The sequence below is a fragment of the Dendrobates tinctorius genome, unplaced genomic scaffold (assembly GCF_039654945.1).
Source record: "Dendrobates tinctorius isolate UK_male_01 unplaced genomic scaffold, ASM3965494v1 ptg000213l, whole genome shotgun sequence".
NCBI classification, from domain to species: Eukaryota; Metazoa; Chordata; class Amphibia; order Anura; family Dendrobatidae; genus Dendrobates; species Dendrobates tinctorius.
Genome location: NW_027361880.1, coordinates 1751167 through 1758349, shown reverse-complemented (window position 1 = coordinate 1758349; position 7183 = coordinate 1751167).

The following is a 7183-nucleotide window of genomic DNA, read 5'->3' as shown; positions in this document are numbered from 1 at the left end:
TTGCACCTGTCCACACTGCCAAAAGTACCAATAACTGGTTTAAAAACAACAGTATCCTTGTGTTTGATTGGCCAACAAACTCACCTGACTTTAACCCCATAGAGAATCTATGGGATATTATCAAGAGGAAGATGAGAGACACCAGACCCAACAATGCAGACGAGCTGAAGGCTGCTATCAAAGCAACCTGGGCATCCATAACACCTCAGTAGTGCCACAGACTGATCGCGTCCATGCCACACCACATTGATGCAGTAATTGATGCAAAAGAAGGCCCCAACCTATTATTGAGTGCATTTACTGGACATACATTTCAGTAGGCCAACAGTTCAAATTTTAAAATCATTTTTCAAGCTGGTGTTATAAAGTATTCTAATTTACTGAGATAATGACTTTTGGGTTTTCATTGGCTGTAAACCACAATCATCAACATTAACAGAAATAAACACTTGAAATAGATCACTCTGTTTGTAATGACTCATATAGGAGTTTCACTTTTTGCTTTGAAGAACTGAATTAAATTAACTTTTTGATGATATTCAAATTTTGTGAGAAGCACCTGTATATATTTCACATTTCATTGCTGCCTCCCCAATTTACAACTACAGTACCGAAAGGGCTAATGGAACTTGCTTGCTAGTGAAAAGTAATGGAGCTTTTTAATGCAAATAGAGCCTTATTAATGTCCATGTAACTTTGGCTTATCTGGCAAAGAGAAAATGAATAGTAACTGGCAGTAACTATACACAACACTATAAGACTTCTCATGGTGCATAAATTGTAACACCAATCCAAAAATTATCCCTCTTTAACCCCTCTCTGACATTAGACAAACTATTCCATCCATGTGGCCTGGGATTTAATTCCCATGGACGGAATAGTACGTCATAGACGATCAGCCACGCTCATGGGGGAGTGCGGCTGATAGCGGCCGGGTGTCAGCTGATTCTCGCAGTTGACACCTGGCACTAATTGCCAGGAACGGTGACGGACCACTCTCAGCACATTAACCCCCAGAACACTGTGATCAAATATGATCGCAGTATTCCGGAGCCGAAAGAGGGGATGACGCGGGGTCCCGATCGCTGCCATGGAGACCTGATGTCGTCATGATGACATCCGGATCTCCAGACCTGAGAGACTTCCTGTCATGCACACACAGTGATGACCAGGAAGTCTCCCAGGTAAGTGTATAGAAGCTGCAGTGCTAACAGCTTCTATAGCATGCAGATCAGCATGCTATACTGTATAAGCGATCAGCCTGCACAAAATGAATGTCCCATAGTGGGACAAAGTGTAAAAGTAAGAATTAAATTTAAAAAAAATTAAATAATTGTAAAAATATTGAAAAAAATAATAACATAACAAAAAATCAATATTTATTCCATCAATAAATAAATATTTGAATTAAAAAAAATCTAAACGATAAACATACGCATATTTAGTATCGCCACGTCGTGACCTATAAAACTGTCTCACTAGTTAAACCCTTTAGCGAACACCATTAAAAAAAAAAATAAGGCAAAAACAAATGCTTTATCATCATACTGCCAAACAAAAAGTGGAATAACACGCAATCTAAAAGACGGATATAAATAAGCGTGGTAACACTGAAAACATCATCTTGTCCGGCAAAAAACAAGACCGCACTTGACTCTGTGGGCCAAAATATGGAAAAATTATAGCTCTCAAAATGTGGTGATGCAAAAACTATTTTTTGCAATAAAAAGCATCTTTTAGTTTGTGACAGCTGCCAAACATAAAAACCCGCTATAAAAGCCCACTATAAACAGTAAATCAAACCCCCTTTATCAGGCCCTTAGGCTGGTTTCACACTTGCGTTTTTTTACGCTGCGTTTTTGCGCATACATGCGCATGCGTTTTCCCCCTATATTTAACATGGGTGCGCATTGTCATGCGTTTGTACGCGTTTGTATGCTCATGCTTTTTTTGTAGTATGCGCCCAGGCACACAAAATGCAACCTGTTGCATTTTTGGTGCGTCCGACCTGTCTCAAAAAGCGCACGCAATGCGCATGGAATTCACCCCAAAACACATTAAAAGTTTATGGGAACGCTGGCGTTCGCATGGTCATGCGCACGTCAGCGTTTAAAAATGCATGCATTTTTGGGTAAAAACCATGAGCAAAAAACAAGAAAATGCATTAAAAATGCATGATGCGCTTTTTATGCACGTTTGCACTGCGCACGCAGCGCAAAAAAACGCAAGCGTGAAAGTAGCCTTAGTTAGGGAAAAATAATAAAATAAATAAATTGTATTTATTTCCGTTTTCCCATTATGGTTATTCAAAATGAGCTTTCTGCTGTAAAGAATGAATGTCCAGGCGTATTGGAGATAAAGATGATGGTTTATTCTCAACGCATTTCAAAGTCACAAAGACTTCTTCCTCAGGAGATGCTCAGTGCAGTGCAGAGTGAATTCCCTCCACCTCTGTACTGTGCAGGCAGGACTAACCATAATCAGGCAGTATTAAAATTGATATGCCTTGGAGATCGCAGTCATACAGCTGAAGAGTCGTGGACAGCTCTCCAGGCTGAGTTTCATAAAAGGCTGTCTCCACTGAACCTGCACCCAGGGAAGACCGTGGCTGATAATGGTGCGATCCTGGTGGTGGCCCTACGGTGAGGAAAGCTCACACACATGCCTTGCATGGCTCATGTCCTCAGCCTTGTGGTAGAGCGTTTACTCCACCAAAATACTGGCATGTGTGAGCTGCTCCAAAAAGCACGTATGCTGTGTGCTCATTTCTACCATTCGCACCCCTGTGGTCATTGCCTTGCATGGATACAGAGGTCTTTGTCCATGCCAGTTAACAGGTTGTTATGCGATGTGCCAACATGGTGGAATTACACTCTGCACATGTTGCGACTGTGGCAGCAGCAACAAGCCCTGACACAGTCTGCCATGTCATATAGCCTGGACCAATGCAGTATGGACATGGTGCATATCACATTTACACAGTGGGCACAGATTAAGGACCTCTGCACCCTTCTGCACAGTTTTGAAATGGCTACTAAGATGGTTAGCTCTGACAACGCCATCATCAGCATTATTATTCCGGTCATCTACAGTCATGGCCAAAAGTATTGACACCCCTGCAATTCTGTCAGATAATACTCAGTTTCTTCCTGAAAATGATTGCAAACACAAATTCTTTGGTATTATTATCTTCATTTAATTTTTCTTAAATGAAAAAACACAAAAAGAATTGTCCTAAAGCCAAATTGGATATAATTCCACACCAAACATAAAAAAGAGGGTGGACAAAAGTATTGGCACTGTTCGAAAAATCATGTGATACTTCTCTAATTTGTGTAATTAACAGCACCTGTAACTTACCTGTGGCACCTAACAGGTGTTGGCAACAATTAAATCACACTTGCAGCCAGTTGACATGGATTAAAGTTGACTCAACTTCTGTCCTGTGTCCTTGTGTGTACCACATTGAGCATGGAGAAAAGAAAGAAGACCAAAGAACTGTCTGAGGACTGGAGAAACCAAATTGTGAGGAAGCATGAGCAATCTCAAGGCTACAAGTCCATCTCCAAAGACCAGAATGTTCCTGTGTCTACCGTGTGCAGTGTCATCAAGAATTTAAAGCCCATGGCACTGTGGCTAACCTCCCTAGATGTCGACGGAAAAGAAAAATTGACAAGAGATTTCAATGCAAGATTGTGCGGATGTTGGATAAAGAACCTCGACTAACATCCGAACAAGTTCAAGCTGCCCTGCAGTCCGAGGGTACAACAGTGTCAACCCGTACTATCCGTCGGTGTCTGAATGAAAAGGGACTGTATGGTAGGAGACCCAGGAAGATCCCACTTCTTACACCGAGACATAAAAAAGCCAGGCTGGAGTTTGCCAAAACTTACCTGAAAAAGCCTAAAACATTTTGGAAGAATGTTCTCTGGACAGATGAGACAAAAGTAGAGCTTTTTGGGCAAAGGCATCAACATAGAGTTTACAGGAGAAAAAAAGAGGCATTCAAAGAAAAGAACACGGTCCCTACAGTCAAACATGGTGGAGGTTCCCTGATGTTTTGGGGTTGCTTTGCTGCCTCTGACACTGGACTGCTTGACCGTGTGCATGGCATTATGAAGTCTGAAGACTACCAACAAATTTTGCAGCTTAATGTAGGGCACAGTGTGAGAAAGCTGGGTCTCCCTCAGAGGTCGTGGGTCTTCCAGCAGGACAATGACCCAAAACACACTTGAAAAAGCACTAGAAAATGGTTTGAGAGAAAGCACTGGAGACTTCTAAGGTGGCCAGCAATGAGTCCAGACCTGAATCCCATAGAACACCTGTGGAGAGATGTAAAAATGGCAGTTTGGAGAAGGCACCCTTCAAATATCAGGGACCTGGAGCAGTTTGCCAAAGAAAAATGGTCTAAAATTCCAGCAGAGCATTGTAAGAAACTCATTGATGGTTACCGGAAGCGGTTGGTCGCAGTTATTTTGGCTAAAGGTTGTGCAACCAAGTATTAGGCTTAGGGTGCCAATACTTTTTTCTGGCCCATTTTGGGAGTTTTGTGTGAAATGATCAATATTTTGCTTTTTGCTTCATTCTCTTTTGTGTTTTTTCATTTAAGACAAATTAAATGAAGATAATAATACCAAAGAATTTGTGTTTGCAATCATTTTCAGGAAGAAACTGAGTATTATCTGACAGAATTGCAGGGGTGTCAATACTTTTGGCCATGACTGTATATGCTGGGGCAAACTTTGAATAGTCTGCGGAAGAAGATGGTGGTCCCAGAAGAAGAGTGGGAAGCAGAGGAGGATGCAGAATGGATAACATTGTCTCTAAATTCAAGAGTGTTGTCACACAGGCGGGTGCCAAGGGAAGGTGGATTACTGCGATCGAAGGGGGGCTGGTGATAATACACAAACTGTTATCGAAGGTGCATGATCCGAGGAACAAATGGAGGAGGAAGAGGTTATGGGCGAGCAACTGTCTCATGAAGAGGATAATCCTCCCTTCTCTGATGTTTGTGGTTGGCAGGAGGGGACAGAGGAAACAAGCCTCATTGTTACCCAGCCACCAACACAGCATGGGCTTGGACGTCATGGTAGAGCCCAACATATGAGTGCCTTCTTGCTGCACTATCTGTAACTTGATCCCCATATAGTTATGATTAGGAATGCTGCTGACTACTGGATTGCCACTCTATACATATATGATAATGCCCAGTATCAGAGAACGAGACAAGGCGGTGACCATGGTCCAAAAACGCGTTGTGCATGGATTACCACTCCATATGCTAATCTTAAAAAGGAGAAAATGGAGTAACGGATCCAAAATATATGCAAAAGTATAAATTTTATTAGTACTCACTAGAGTTGAGCGACTTTTGGTTTTTTAGGGTCGCGTTTCGTTTCGTGAAACCCGACTTTTCCAAAAGTCGGGTCGAGCAAGATCGTCCGATTATAGGGAAAAGTCGGGGTCGTCCCGAAACACGAAACCCAATGTAAGTCAATGGGGAATAAAAGTCGGCAGTGAGAGGAGGACAGGAAACACACCTACAGTGCCCATTTGAATGCCAAAAGCATCAATTCTTCTTACTTAAGCTTGTCAACCTTAATTAACTTCATAATACAAGTTACGCACTGAAAAATGGGGGTTATTTGGCTAAATTTGTGGGGGGGGAGGGCTGGCTGCAGGTTTTCATGTGCCCTGGGCGAAAGAGCGCCCCTTTAACACATACCACAACTCATCATGCTCCGATACGGCAGAGAAATAGCGGTATAGTACAATGAAAAATACCTCACTTTTTACATCTCATGACGAGGCCCATCTATTTCTCCATACAAAATCATTGGTCCCATATAATGTTTGAAACAGTATATAATGAGCTCCACATAATGCTACAGTATATGTTGGTCCCCATGGATGAAGCTCCACTGTCTTATGGGCCCAAATAATGCTCCAAACATAATGGGCCCCATTTCTAATGCTCTAGTGTATAATGGGCCCTGTAAATGCTGCTCCAGTGTCTGATGTCCACCTTTGGAATGTTCCAGTGTATGGTGGGCCCCATCTATCATTCTCCAGAGTATAGTGCTCCCCAAAAATTGCTGTCCCAACATAGAAAACAATCAAATAAGTCTCCTCGCTAGGGAATCCCTGTACTTGTCTGGACAGGTGCTGTAGCTTGCTTAACAGCTCGCCAGCCGTTCTCATGCCCAGTATGGATTGCACGTCATTGCACAAAGGTTAGAAGGGGTACCGTATCTCCGGATAACATGTATGGATAGCGTACACATTCAAAATATATGTCTATACAGCATGAGGCAGGCTCAGACGGTGTTAGGCCCAGTATGGATTGCACGTCATTGCACAAAGGTTAGAAGGGGTACCGTATCCCCGGATAACATGTATGGATAGCGTACACATTCAAAATATATGTCTATACAGCATGAGGCAGGCTCAGACGGTGTTAGGCCCAGTATGGATTGCACAAAGGTTAGAAAGGGTACCGTATCCCGGATAACATGTATGGATAGCGTACACATTCAAAATATATGTCTATACAGCATGAGGCAGGCTCAGACGGTGTTAGGCCCAGTATGGATTGCACAAAGGTTAGAAAGGGTACCGTATCCCTGGATAACATGTATGGATAGCGTACACATTCAAAATATATGTCTAAACAGCAAGAGGCAGGCTCAGACGGTGTTAGGCCCAGTATGGATTGCACGTCATTGCACAAAGGTTAGAAGGGGTACCGTATCCCCGGATAACATGTATGGATAGCGTACACATTCAAAATATATGTCTATACAGCATGAGGCAGACTCAGACGGTGTTAGGCCCAGTATGGATTGCACATCATTGCACAAAGGTTAGAAGGGGTACCGTATCCCCGGATAACATGTATGGATAGCGTACACATTCAAAATATATGTCTATACAGCATGAGGCAGGCTCAGACGGTGTTAGGCCCAGTATGGATTGCACGTCATTGCACAAAGGTTAGAAGGGGTACCGTATCCCCGGATAACATGTATGGATAGCGTACACATTCAAAATATATGTCTATACAGCATGAGGCAGGCTCAGACGGTGTTAGGCCCAGTATGGATTGCACGTCATTGCACAAAGGTTAGAAGAGGTACCGAATCCCCGGATAACATGTATGGATAGCGTACACATTCAAAATATA